The 14779-nt window shown below is 41.8% G+C and overlaps 1 pseudogene across 1 annotated transcript in view; it reads right to left on the bottom strand.

The window, feature by feature from the left end:
* The window catches only part of LOC311102451 (intersectin-2-like), a 63107-nt pseudogene extending 50623 nt beyond the window's left edge, over positions 1 to 12484 (bottom strand). The window contains exon 1 of the transcript XR_014615788.1: positions 12288 to 12484. The product of XR_014615788.1 is annotated as an intersectin-2-like (transcript). The remainder of the gene's footprint in view (positions 1 to 12287) is intronic.
* Positions 12485 to 14779: the final 2295 nt, after the last annotated feature.

Here is a 14779-nt window from a genome sequence, read left to right as displayed (position 1 = left end):
TTGTTATATACCCTTTGTTGGCAATGACACAGGTCAAATGTTTTCTGTAAGTCTTCACAAGGTTTTCACACACTGTTGCTGGTATTTTGGCCCATTCCTCCATGCAGATCTCCTCTAGAGCAGTGATGTTTTGGGGCTGTCGCTGGGCAACACAGACTTCCAACTCCCTCCAAAGATTTTCTATGGGGTTGAGATCTGGAGACTGGCTAGGCCACTCCAGGACCTTGAAATGCTTCTTACGAAGCCACTCCTTCGTTGCCCGGGCGGTGTGTTTGGGATCATTGTCATGCTGAAAGACCCAGCCACGTTTCATCTTCAATGCCCTTGCTGATGGAAGGAGGTTTTCACTCAAAATCTCACGATACATGGCCCCATTCATTCTTTCCTTTACACGGATCAGTCGTCCTGGTACCTTTGCAGAAAAACAGCCCCAAAGCATGATGTTTCCACCCCCATGCTTCACAGTAGGTATGGTGTTCTTTGGATGCAACTCAGCATTCTTTGTCCTCCAAACACGACGAGTTGAGTTTTTACCAAAAAGTTCTATTTTGGTTTCATCTGACCATATGACATTCTCCCAATCCTCTTCTGGATCATCCAAATGCACTCTAGCAAACTTCAGACGGGCCTGGACATGTACTGGCTTAAGCAGGGGGACACGTCTGGCACTGCAGGATTTGAGTCCCTGGCGGCGTAGTGTGTTACTGATGGTAGGCTTTGTTACTTTGGTCCCAGCTCTCTGCAGGTCATTCACTAGGCCCCCCCGTGTGGTTCTGGGATTTTTGCTCACCGTTCTTGTGATCATTTTGACCCCACGGGGTGAGATCTTGCGTGGAGCCCCAGATCTAGGGAGATTATCAGTGGTCTTGTATGTCTTCCATTTCCTAATAATTGCTCCCACGGTTGATTTCTTCAAACCAAGCTGCTTACCTATTGCAGATTCAGTCTTCCCAGCCTGTCAATAAAAGGCCACTCTAAAATGTGCAGTTCTGTCACACAACACAATGCCACATATGTCTCAAGTTTTGAGGGAGCGTGAAATTGGCATGTTGACTGCAGGAATGTCCACCAGAGCTGTTGCCAGCAAATGTAATGTTAATATCTCTACCATAAGACACCTCAAACGTCGTTTTAGAGAATTTGTAGTATGTCCAACAGGCCTCACAACCTAACACCACGTGTATGGAGTGTTGGTGAGCGGTTTGCAGATTATTATTTTTTAAAGGTATCCGTGACCAACAGATGCATATCTGTATTCCCAGTCATGTGAAATCCATTGATTAGGGCCTGATGAATATATTTTTTAATTAACTGATTTCCTAATATGAACTGTATTTATTCAGTAAAATAGTTGAAATTGTTGCATGTTGCGTTTATATTTTTGTTCAGTATATATTCTGGACTCTAACATTGCTCGTCCTGATATTTCTTAATTACTTTCTTTATATTTTTGGAGCTGGAAACACAAGCAATTCGCTGCACTTGCGATAACATCTGCAAAATATGTGCATGCAACCAATAACATTTTATTTTATTTGCTTGGCTTTAACTGGTATGTTGGGTGATATTGATTGACAGCACTTAATGAGCGGGAATACAGGAAAACAGATATTGAACGACGGATCCATTTGGCACTAAACATCAGATTTTTGGGGTGGGGGTTTAGCGGATTAAAAAATATATATACACTACCAGTGAAAAGTTTGGACACCTACTCATTCAAGGGTTTTTCTTTATTTTTACAATTTTTTACATAATATAATAATAGTGAAGACATCAAAACTATGAAATAACACATATGGAATCATGTAGTAACCAAACAAGTGTTAAACAAAATCAAAATATATTTTATATTTGAGATTCTTCAAATAGCCACCGTTTGCCTTGATGAAAGTTTTGCACACTCTTGGCATTCTCTCAACCAGCTTCATGAGGTAGTCACCTGGAATGTATATCAATTAACAGGTGTGCCTTGTTAAAAGTTAATTTGTGGAATTTCTTTCCTTCTTAATGCATTTCAGCCAATCAGTTGTGTTGTGACAAAGTAGGGGGGGGGTATACAGAAGATAGCCCTATTTGGTAAAAAAAACAAGTCCATATTATGGCAAGAACAGATCAAATAAGCATGAAGGTCTGTCAATACGGACATTTTCAAGAACTTTAAAAGTTTCTTCAAGTGCAGTCGCAAAAACCATCAAGCGCTATGATGAAACTGGCTCTCATGAGGACCGCCACAGGAATGGAAGACCAAGAGTTACCTCTGCTGCAGATGATAAGTTCATTAGTTAACAGCCTCAGAAATTGCAGCCCAAATAAATGCTTCACAGAGTTCAAGTCACAGACACATCTCAACATCAACTGTTCAGAGAGGACTATGTGAATCAGGCCTTCATGGTCGAATTGCTGCAAAGAAACCACTACTAAAGGAAACCAATAAGAAGAAGAGACCTGCTTGGGCCAAGAAACACGAGCAATGGACATTAGACAGGTGGAAATGTGTCCTTTGGTCTGGAGTCCAAATTGGTCATTTTTGGTTCCAACCGCCGTGTCTTTGTGAGACGCGGTGTGAGTGAACGGATAATCTCTGCATGTGTAGTTCCCACCGTAAAGCATGGAGGAGGAGGTGTTATGGTGTGGGGATGCTTTGCTGGTGACACTGTCTGTGATATATTTAGAATTCAAGGCACACTTAACCAGCATGGCTACCACAGCATTCTGCAGCGATACGCCATCCCATCTGGTTTGGGCTTAGTGGGACTATCATTTGTTTTTCGACAGGACAATGACCCAACACACCTCCAGGCTGTATAGGGCTATTTTACCAAGAAGGAGAGTGATGAAGTGCTGCATCAGATTACCTGGCCTCCAAAATCCCCCGACCTCAACCCAATTGAGATGGTTTGGGATGAGTTGGACGGTAGAGTGAAGGAAAAGCAGCCAACAAGTGCTCAGCATATGTGGGAACTCCTTCAAGACTGTTGGAAAAGCATTCCAGGTGAAGCTGGTTGAGAGAATGCCAAGAGTGTGCAAAGCTGTCATCAAGGCAAAGGGTGGCTATTTGAAGAATCTCAAATCTAAAATATATTTTGATTTGTTTAACAATTTTTTGGTTACTACAGTGAGGAAAAAATGTATTTGATCCCCTGCTGATTTTGTACGTTTGCCCACTGACAAAGAAATGATCAGTCTATAATTTTAATGGTAGGTTTATTTGAACAGTGACAGAATAACAACAACAAAATCCAGAAAAGCGCATTTCAAAAATGTTATAAAATTATTTGCATTTTAATGAGGGAAATAAGTATTTGACCCCCTCTCAATCAGAAAGATTTCTGGCTCACAGGTGTCTTTTATACAGGTAACGAGCTGAGATTAGGAGCACACTCTTAAAGGGAGTGCTCCTAATCTCAGCTTGTTACCTGTATAAAAGACACCTGTCCACAAAAGCAATCAATCAATCAGATTCCAAACTCTCCACCATGGCCAAGACCAAAGAGCTCTTTAAGGATGTCAGGGACAAGATTGTAGCCCTACACAAGGCTGGAATGGGCTACAAGATAATCGCCAAGCAGCTTGGTGAGAAGGTGACAACAGTTGGTGTGATTATTTGCAAATGGAAGAAACACAAAAAAACTGTCAATCTCCCTCGGCCTGGGGCTCCATGCAAGATCTCACCTCGTGGAGTTGCAATGATCATGAGAACGGTGAGGAATCAGCCCAGAACTACACAGGAGGATCTTGTCAATGATCTCAAGGCAGCTGGGACCATAGTCACCAAGAAAACAATTGGTAACACACTACGCCGTGAAGGACTGAAATCCTGCAGCGCCCGCAAGGTCCCCCTGCTCAAGAAAGCACATATACAGGCCCGTCTGAAGTTTGCCAATGAACATCTGAATGATTCAGAGGAGAACTGGGTGAAAGTGGTGGTCAGATGAGACCAAAATCGAGCTCTTTGGCATCAACTCAACTCGCTGTGTTTGGAGGAGGAGGAATGCTGCCTATGACCACAAGAACACCATTCCTACCGTCAAACATGGAGGTGGAAACATTATGCTTTGGGGGTGTTTTTCTGATAAGGGGACAGGACAACTTCACCGCATCAAAGGGACGATGGACAGGGCCATGTACCGTCAAATCTTGGGTGAGCACCTCCTTCCCTCAGCCAGGGCATTGAAAATGGGTCGTGGATGGGTATTCCAGCATGACAATGACCCAAAACACACGGCCAAGGCAACAAAGCAGTGGCTCAAGAAGAAGCACATTAAGGTCCTGGAGTGGCCTAGCCAGTCTCCAGACCTTAATCCCATAGAAAACCGTGTCGTAGGTGTGTCCAAACTTTTGACTGTCACTGTATATGTTCAGAATTGATCAAAGGGACATTCTAATTTGATAAAACGGGCCGGATCTGGCCCTGTGGGTCACCAGTTGAATAGCCCTGCCCTACAGGATGCTGGAGGATGAGGCTTTAGAGTTGACCTTTCCAGTCCCAAATCAACCCTTAGCCCCTGACCATAGAACCTTTTAGATAGGTAGGCTTGGACAGGTGTACTAGAGGTAAACTAGTGTGGTAATGGTGAAGGGGGAAGAGACAGGGAGGGGTGGAGGGGAAGAGACAGGGAGGGGTGGAGGGAAAGAGAGGAAAAAAGGGAGGGGTGGGTCTCTCTCCCTCTCAGAACCCATCTGTCTTTCTCTCCTTCTCCTTCTGTATCAGCGAGAAAGGTGTCCATGTAGGTGCCTGTCTGTAAAGGAGAAAGGCCTAATCCAAGATAGATTCAAAAGGGTCTAGGAAAACATTACAAACAGCCAGGGATCCCCTCCGTCTCTGTGGAGCCTGTTAACGCATAACACTGAGCAGCACAACAGGAGAGAATGGGGTCTGAGTGTCGACAGGACAGAACACAGGCAATGCCGTGTTTACAATACACAGAGAGGTGTGGAGGAGAGGAGACTAAGGGCTGGGAATTGCCAGAGACCTCACGATACTATCAGGATACTTTAGGTACCGATACAATATGTATTGCGATTCTCACGATTCTATATGTATTGCGAATCGATACTGCGATTTGATGTTCCAAACATATTGCTCACTATATGTCTGCTGCAGAGAGACAAGAGAGCATGATACAATGAGTTTTGATCAGTCATGGAAATAAAAAAGTGTTGAAAACATGTTGGTTCACTATTTTTTTTAAAGATGGAGAACCAGCTATAGGATGAAAGATACTGGCATTTTGGCGCAGGTAAGGCCAACTAGTGATAGCTAACGCTATCTAGCACCCCAAAAAAGTGATTCTGCATCTTGGTTGAGAAGGAGAGAATAGAGCTACAGAGAGAACAGTGTGGGAACTCTGGGCCTGTAGAGATGACATCATCATTACATTAACATTTTAGTCATTTAGCAGACGCTCTTATCCAGAGCGACTTACAGTTAGTGAGTGCATACATTATTATTTTAAAAAATGTCATACTGGTCCCCCGTGGGAATCGAACCCACAACCCTGGCATTGCAAGCGCCGTGCTCTACCAACTGAGCTGCACGGGACAGTTAACCCCGTCATCATTCTCTGTGTGATTACTACCAACAGGGAATAACACAATCAGGGCTGAGATACAGAGACCGAACAGGAAGGAGAGCGGGTAGGAACAACACAGTCACTGTCTATACCTCTCACTGGGCTATAGAGGCTATTTCCGTTGGAGCGTTGAGAGCTGACACACCACACACACGTGAATCATCCTGTCACAGCTCAGGAATGCAGACTGACTGTTCTGAGAGGGAAATATAGAAAAAGGAAAGAAAGCTGAGAGAATGAGAGAGCTTGTAGGGTGTAGGGTGGATAGAGGGACACGCCTAGCCGTGAAGTGGCCTAAAGCTGATCTCACCATGGTGATATAAGGAGTTTAAAATGGTCAACTATAGAGCTGTTGAAAGAATCACTGCAACATGAACTTAGATTAATGATGTTTACTTTTTCTTTCTTTCGAGGCCTCTCCCTCCATCGTTTCACCCTGGAGCCTTTAGAAACCCATCTAGAAACTCACTCTACACAGGCCTGTACAGGTGATCATTAGGCCTATAGATGGGTTAGCTGACAACGATGCGCACGCTTCAATGGGATTCTGGATGGCCAGATAGCTAGCAATAATGACAAGAAACTGTGGGGAATCGTAAGTGGCTCGTTTGAGCCAGTTTCATCTGGTTCTTGATAACATGTCTTGTTTTGAGGTGTTTTCACTGATTTCATGTCACTGCTAATATGGCTCAAATTCACTAGCTAGATAACCGACAACTGTAACAATGTATTTGAGAAACGACAAGTGCTCATTGTGCAAATGTATTTATGTTTTCAACAAACATTGGAAAATAAATATAGTTACAGTAGCCTAGGAAGCACTCTGTAGGGGTAGCACCATGGTGTAGCCAGAGGGCAGCTGTCTTCTGTCCTCCTCTGGGTACATTGACTTCAATTCAAAACCTAGGAGGCTCATGGTTCTCACCCCCTTCCATAGACTTACACAGTAATTATGACAACTTCCGGAGGACGTCCTCCAACCTATCAGAGCTCATGCAGCATGAACTGACATGTTGTCCACCCAATCAAAGGATCAGAGAATGAATCTAGTACTGAAAGCATAAGCTACAGCTAGATAGCATTGCTGTGTGTAAAATGTGGTGGGTAGTTGACTCAAAGAGAGAGAAAGACAATAGTTGAACCATTTTGAACAAATTAATTTATTCCAAAATTAAGGAGAAGAGAGAGGGCTATATTTAGTTGTATATTTGTTTTACTTTTACTTAGCTAGCTGAATGCAGCTAGCTAGTTTAGCCTACTCAAACAGAGAGTGATGCTATGTTAGCTAGCTGGCTATGGCTATCCAACACTGGAACTCTTCCAAGTCAAAGTAAGCTTTTGGTTTTATTACTTTATTGCCACCGGGGCCCGCCGGTGTAACTGCTAAATTGCTTCCTGACTGTACACTGTACTGCATGATTGTAGCGGGTTTACTAACGCGTTAGTTCTCGTAAGCATGTTGACTATGAGGTGACAACGATGTAGGCTGTGTGTAGCGGTTAGCAGTCATGATATGAAGGTTTGGCTTGGAAAGGTTTTTTCGCCTGGTCACAGACAGCTGATGTGTTGTGCACTGAAGTCCACAAGCGAAGGGAAAAGGTGAGAGGAGGAGTGCGCGTCGATAGTTGCGAGAAATAATTATATTTACAACGAGCTAAGTGATCATGCTGTTTGTATGTTGCTGCTATGAAAGTGAACTGTGTTTGCGTGTGATCAGGGGTGTATTCATTCCGCCGATTCAGTTGAAAAACGGTTCTTAAATGGAAGCAAACGGAACGAAATGGGGATAAACATACCTGAATTTGTCCAATAGCAACTCTCATTTGCAACTGTTGGACTAATGATTACACCCTAGATCAGCTAGATGCTGGCAAGAGTCTGCAAGGCGGTTTTGAATGTGTCACTGTCTGTCACCTTGATTACTCAAAATTCTCTCGACGAAAGTTTAAGCTGTAAACTTTCATTTGTAGGCTAGGTTGTAGCAACCTCATGATGGGTACAGGGAAAAATTGAGTATCATGTAGTAGCTGAAACCTATCGATGTTACATTGAGCTGGGTGAATGGAATATGAATGACAGTCATCCAATATGCTGTAATAGAAATAAGGCCATGCTATTTAAAAAAGTAAAAATCTTCCCTCATCTTAAAAACGGCACCGACCGCCACTGCAACCCATCTATAGCATATCGAGGTCCTGAGCTGTACTAAACAGAAATGCATAATTATGGATTTGAACGTCATGCTCTTCATGGTGATGTATCCTAAATAGGTACATAAAAGGTATAAATATACAATATCCTCCTTTGCATATTTGGGTATTATTCTACACACTGGCTATTATTTTAATGAGCTCTGCCCCCAAACAAGACCAAATTTGGTTGGTCCACATAGGACCAAATCTGAACCAATCATAGACGTCTATGTTTCACAAGTTTGGACATCAGAGTACAGCACACTAGAGCTCGGTAGAGTCCAGTACAGAAAAGCATAGCACAGCATAGATCAGAAGAGCAGAGAAGAGTAGAGTTCAGTACAGTATTTATTTTCGGTGATACCAATTACCCCACTGAAGACATTCTTTAAAAAAAAGTATACTCTGTCATAACAGACTTTATATGGGCAAATATAATTCAGAATAAAAAGTCTGACGGTGGTTTTAACATTCCAGACTCGCTACCCAAGGCTTTTCCTTGTGACATATAGTTAAATGCACTAAAGAGGAACAGCTTTTCCTTGTGACATATAGTTAAATGCACTACAGAGGAACAGCTTTTCCTTGTGACATATAGTTAAATGCACTAAAGAGGAACAGCTTTTACTTGTGACATATAGTTAAATGCACTAAAGTGGAACAGCTTTTCCTTGTGACATATAGTTAAATGCACTAAAGAGGAACAGCTTTTACTTGTGACATATAGTTAAATGCACTAAAGTGGAACAGCTTTTCCTTGTGACATATAGTTAAATGCACTAAAGAGGAACAGCTTTTCCTTGTGACATATAGTTAAATGCACTAAAGTGGAACAGCTTTTCCTTGTGACATATAGTTAAATGCACTAAAGAGGAACAGCTTTTACTTGTGACATATAGTTAAATGCACTAAAGTGGAACAGCTTTTCCTTGTGACATATAGTTAAATGCACTAAAGAGGAACAGCTTTTCCTTGTGACATATAGTTAAATGCACTAAAGAGGAACAGCTTTTCCTTGTGACATATAGTTAAATGCACTAAAGAGGAACAGCTTTTCCTTGTGACATATAGTTAAATGCACTAAAGAGGAACAGCTTTTCCTTGTGACATATAGTTAAATGCACTAAAGAGGAACAGCTTTTCCTTGTGACATATAGTTAAATGCACTAAAGAGGAACAGCTTTTACTTGTGACATATAGTTAAATGCACTAAAGTGGAACAATGGGTACATATCGAATATGCACATGCTCATCCCCAGAATCTTTTCAGGTGTCTATTTTCAAAGGATAAAGCTAAGAACATTAACAAATTCATAGTTAACATCACTGTGTCTGCTAAATGACTAAAATGTAAATGTAATAACAACGTGGAAGAAAATGCTACGTATTCTACAATAACCAATATCACTCCCTAAAAACACAACCTTATGGAACAATCCTTGGATAGCTTTTCAGAATTCACCGATAAATTGGTCCACATGGAAAACTAAAGTCACAGAAACCGTAAATGACTTGGTAACAGGAAAAACGTTTATTTCCATGAAATAATTAAAAAGTAATTTTCGACTGACCAATGTAGATAGTTTCAATTACATGCAACTTACATATCACAAAATTTCGATTTGAAATCTTTTGGACATCAGAGCAACCTTGAGGGAATCTTATTTGAGTCAAAAAGATTGTTCATATGATAGGGAAGATTTACAAAACCTTGCAGAAGGCATTTATCCAACTGACAATCTCTTAGAAAATATCAACTATTGGAACCAAGACTTAAAAAATAACTGATGTTGGCACAAGATGAAGGGAAAGTTGGAGCAAATCTAACAAAAAATGTACGCTTAATCCAATATAAACTAATGTAGAGAATTTATACAACAGACAAAATTCACAAATTCTACAGCACAACGGCAGAGTCATGTCTTCAGTGTAAAACGAATAATGACTCAATAATCCATGCTTTCTGGGAACGCTATAAAGTCCGGAAGTTGTGGGCGGAGCTAGAAAGTAGGCTGTCAGAAGTATTACAGTGTAAATGTAATTTTAATCCATCTGTCTGCATATTACAAGACATGGCATACAGGGGTGTAGTGAGATACTCAATGGGCTGGACGATTCTCTTCTCATCACTCATCTTGAAAAAAACATATACTGAAAACTTGGAAGTGAATTAATCCGCCATCGTTGACACAATGGAAAAATCTAATGATTTATTATTGAAATATTGAGATAGCATGGGCGACCAAGAAAAACGAATTGGTACAATTTAAGGTCCAGTGGCAAACAATAATGCAGGCAGTAGGGATGGAGGTGTGAACATGCTGGTCTGGCTGTGTACAAAAAGAAAGAAAGAAAGAAAGAACTAAAACATTTTAAAAGAAAAGTTCAGTTCAGTATAGTACAGTAACGTAAAGTAGAGTTCAGTACAGTACATTATAGTGTACTCAACTCTGGTGTGCTCTACTGTGTACTGTACTCTATTGTACAGTACTGAACTATACTCTACTGTACTGTACTGTACTGTCCAAACTTGTGAACCCAACTGTGGTTTGTGCCTACTATGATTTCCAATTCTAGCCAATTAAAATTGCAGAAATTCCGTTAACGATTTGGTAACGGAATTTCGAGTTTTAATCACTTAAAACACAAACAAAATTGATAACAGTAAAAACACTATAACTCATTGATAGGCCTACCTTTACTTGTTACTTCTGTGAACTTTCATTATCCCCCTCTACTAATGAGGGAGAGAAATTAGAAAATATCTTAAAGATATGTGGGTTTTGGTAACAGAATATCAAGGCACAAGCCAATGTTTCTTAAACTTACCTTTTAAGACTTTTTCTGGTAGAAGTTTTCCAAGACCCCTTTTCCATCTCTTTGAACAGAAATCAAAGCCTTCTCTTAATCCAACATTTTAGGATGGAAAATGGTTGCAAAATGAATATATGCCTTAATTTCTCAAAAATATTGACTCAGCTTTCATTTGACACCCAATTTGATATGCTCCTATGAACTTCACATGGGTCCTTTGACATGGAAGTGACCTTATGGGGACTAGACAAGAGTTGATACAGATCAGTACTGGCTGCTAGGTGAAAACCTTCATGTTGTATTTATTAATAACAGTGATGTAACAGAGGTCTCAACAGGCCAGAGACAGAGAGGTGGTCCAAAACATTGGCCATCAACACAGAAAAGCAGGCTCCAATGAGAAGAGGCCAGTCAACTCACACATTAGCCTGAGGGATAGACCAGTTCTTGATCGATGGCGCCTATGTGTCAGACATCATTTTCAACCACTTGGTCTTTGTTCGACTATCTATTCAATCATCTAAATGAATACACTGCTGGATTGATGGTGCATGCCACGGCAGCCATTTTGTGCCAGAGCACACGTCCCACATCAATTGTGAGTGGAGACAGTGGAGAGAGATGTGGCAATGGGATGACCACTACTGTCCCCCGGCCCCGGGACGTGACAGGCAGTTTACACAAGGCTTCTTGGACCACTGCCAACCAGCCCGTCTCCTCAGTCCCCTGTCCCAGCTGTGTTTATCCACGTCCCCCGTCCCAGCTGTTTGTCCCCGTCCCCGTCCCCTGTCCCTGCTGTTTGTCCCTGTCCCTCACTAGCTCTTTTGTTGATCCCTATTCGATGGCCCTGAAGTCACGGAAAACCAAGTAGGTTGTGTGCAGTGCAGTCTGTTTGACAGTGTTAAATAAATCAACCATGAGTTCAACCTTCATCGCCTGCTCTACACAGGTGAGTCCGGATCATTCAGCGCTACCCAAATGAATGCAGTCCTGACAGGAGATAACACATCCACTACCAATGACAGCAGCCTGCCTGGAGGACGGGATGTTACATCTGTGTAGAATCACATCACCAAGGTTTGCTGCCAGACAAACAAAAATAATCTTTATACTGTTTGGAATGACCAGATGATAATGATGGACATTGCTGAGGAGTCCCTGGGTATGTAGATCCATGGACAACATCATCAGACACAAAACAACAGTTCAAGTGGAGGATAGGATGGTTTAGTTTATTTACAATGTAGGCTAACAGTATCAATAGCATCAGAATCACTTTGCAAAGTGCTATGTTATACTGATACCTAGCTTGCTACTGTTGCATTCTTTGCAACCTGCTCAACAAGTTTGGTTTGAGGAATCTAAAGGAGTTTTGTGCATAAAATACGGTTTTAAACACAACAGACTAAATATTGGCTCTCGATAGCAAAGTCTGATTTGTCCATTTAGCTGTCCTTTAGTTTGACCAACTTCAAACAAGTTCGTGTGAGGAAGGCACACTACCAGTGTTGATTTAAAAAAGAAAAACATTTCAGAGCATCAAAAAAATCCCTAGTTAGTCATAATACAATTATTACCAAGCTAAGTACATGCAATCAATATTTTATTTAAGGAAGGGCAGTAGCTCAATGTTTTCGCTAGCAATATCATCTTCCCAACAAAAATAGCATGGGCTCGCTGGGAAAGGCAGTTTGGGGTCGCTTACCTCTCACCATGGGGCAAAAAAACATCAACTTTATCCTCTTTTCTGTCCGCAGTGAAAGGTCTAAATACTCCGAAAAGGTCTCCCTGGCGTTATGCAGCCGTCTCGTAATGGTAGAATGGTGTAATTCCGAGAGGAATGTGTAGTTCAGTAAACTGGACCTGTTGCTGACAGCTGGGTCACACAGACAACATGGCTGACAGGCGGGTCGCCGGTGCGCGGGCACGGCGACATTTAACTGGGAGGAGGAGGAGAGCGCCTGGGGAGCGCGCATGGAGATGTCCAGCTGATCGAGACAATCTTCATCTTCTTCGGTATCGTAGCGGTCGCACATTTGTTTGTGTATGCCGCCACCTACTGTGCAGGAGTGTGTGGTCGATCACGTTACATTTTGTGATACAAACATTTAAAGGAAGGGGGAAAGGAAAGAATTGCACCACCAACTAACCCTACACCTATATAGCACTACTTTGACCCTTACTGATCCTACTCCAGGCTGATGGCCTGGGAGGACAGGACTCTTTCGTTCAACACACCTTGTTACTCTTCTGCAGTAAAACCTTGTACACCCAAGTACTTCTCTGCAGCTGGAGGACCTGGAAGACAAAGTAGATTCTACTTTGAAGAATCTAAAATCTAAAATATATTTTGATTTGTTTTAACACTTTTTGGGTTACTACATGATTCCATATGTGTTATTTCATAGCTTTGATGTCTTCACTATTATTCTACAATGTAGAAAATAGTAAAAAGAAAAGAAAACCCTTGAATGAGTAGGTGTGTCCAAACTTTTGACTGGTACTGCAGGGGGCTTGGCTTCCTCTGTGATTTTACCCACGCACCGCTACTGATTAGCATAGACATGACATCAGTCAAAACACCTCCAAACATGACATGGTATCAAGAAGAAGATCAATCGAACATACACAATTCACCACGACAGTTTCTTGTCATTGTTGCTAGCTATCTGGCCATCCAGAACCATAACAACACACAGCCTTCTGCCCCTTTGAAGCTCCTACATCATTTCGTGACTTTGCTAACCTCTGCAGAAGAGGACAGAATATTTCCAAATAATTCCCATAGAGATAGATAGAGGACTGTAGTGCCCGAAAGCCCATTTTAGCATGGGCAGCACCATTGAGGACTTTCACAATTTTTAAGTAGTCAACTGGGTGGGACTACCTATGGGTTAAGGTAGGATCACATGATTCCATCTGGGTCATCAGGAGGGATCAGCCAAAGACAGTACAGTATGAAGATAAGCATTAACGTATTCTCTAATAGAAATCCCAGATCACGCTTGAAGGTGACGTCATGGCTACGTTGGCAAGCTAAGCTCATGTGCAGAAACACATCATAGGGTCTAAAGGTCGTCTCGCGCGGAACTGTGCATGTGCAGGCCGTCAAATCAAAGTCACGCCTTCGATATAAAGTTTTTTTTGACAAAAATGTAAATGTTTCAGTTTGTCACTTTCACAAGGTTGGAGTAATAACATGTTCAACTACTTAAGACATTGGCTCGAATCGAGGTTGTGCCTTTAGATTTCGAAAAAATTAACAACTAAGGAATAATGTTTAACTTCTCTCATTGACTTCCCTAACCCCAAACCCCAGCCTGGTCTGCTTGGTCTGCTTCACAAGCGTTCCTGAATGTCTCGCGATGTTTTGCCTCTGGGTTTAGAAACTCTGTGGATCAGCCAATGAATTATATTTTATTTTTTTATTTTTTATTTTTTATTTCACCTTTATTTAACCAGGTAAGCCAGTTGAGAACAAGTTCTCATTTACAACTGCGACCTGGCCAAGATAAAGCAAAGCAGTGCGATAAAAACAACAACACAGAGTTACATATGGGGTAAAACAAAACATAAAGTCAAAAATACAACAGAAAATATATATACAGTGTGTGCAAATGTAGCAAGTTATGGAGGTAAGGCAATAAATAGGCCATAGTGCAAAAATAATTACAATTAGTATTAACACTGGAATGATAGGTGTGCAAGAGATTATGTGCAAATAGAGATACTGGGGTGCAAATGAGCAAAATAAATAACAATATGGGGATGAGGTAGTTGGGTGGGCTAATTTCAGATGGGCTGTGTACAGGTGCAGTGATCGGTAAGGTGCTCTGACAACTGATGCTTAAAGTTAGTGAGGGAGATAAGAGTCTCCAGCTTCAGAGATTTTTGCAGTTCGTTCCAGTCATTGGCAGCAGAGAACTGGAAGGAATGGCGGCCAAAGGAGGTGTTGGCTTTGGGGATGACCAGTGAGATATACCTGCTGGGGTGGGTGTTGCTATGGTGACCAATGAGCTAAGATAAGGCTGGGATTTGCCTAGCAGTGATTTATAGATGGCCTGGAGCCTGTGGGTTTGGCGACGAATATGTAGTGAGGACCAGCCAACAAGAGCGTACAGGTCACAGTGGCGGGTAGTATATGGGGCTTTGGTGACAAAACGGATGGCACTGTGATAGACTACATCCAATTTGCTG

The sequence above is a fragment of the Coregonus lavaretus genome (genome assembly GCF_964263955.1).
Source record: "Coregonus lavaretus genome assembly, chromosome: 27".
Lineage (NCBI taxonomy): Eukaryota > Metazoa > Chordata > Actinopteri > Salmoniformes > Salmonidae > Coregonus > Coregonus lavaretus.
Note: the sequence above shows the minus strand (reverse complement) of the source record. Positions and strands in the feature narration are given on the sequence as shown.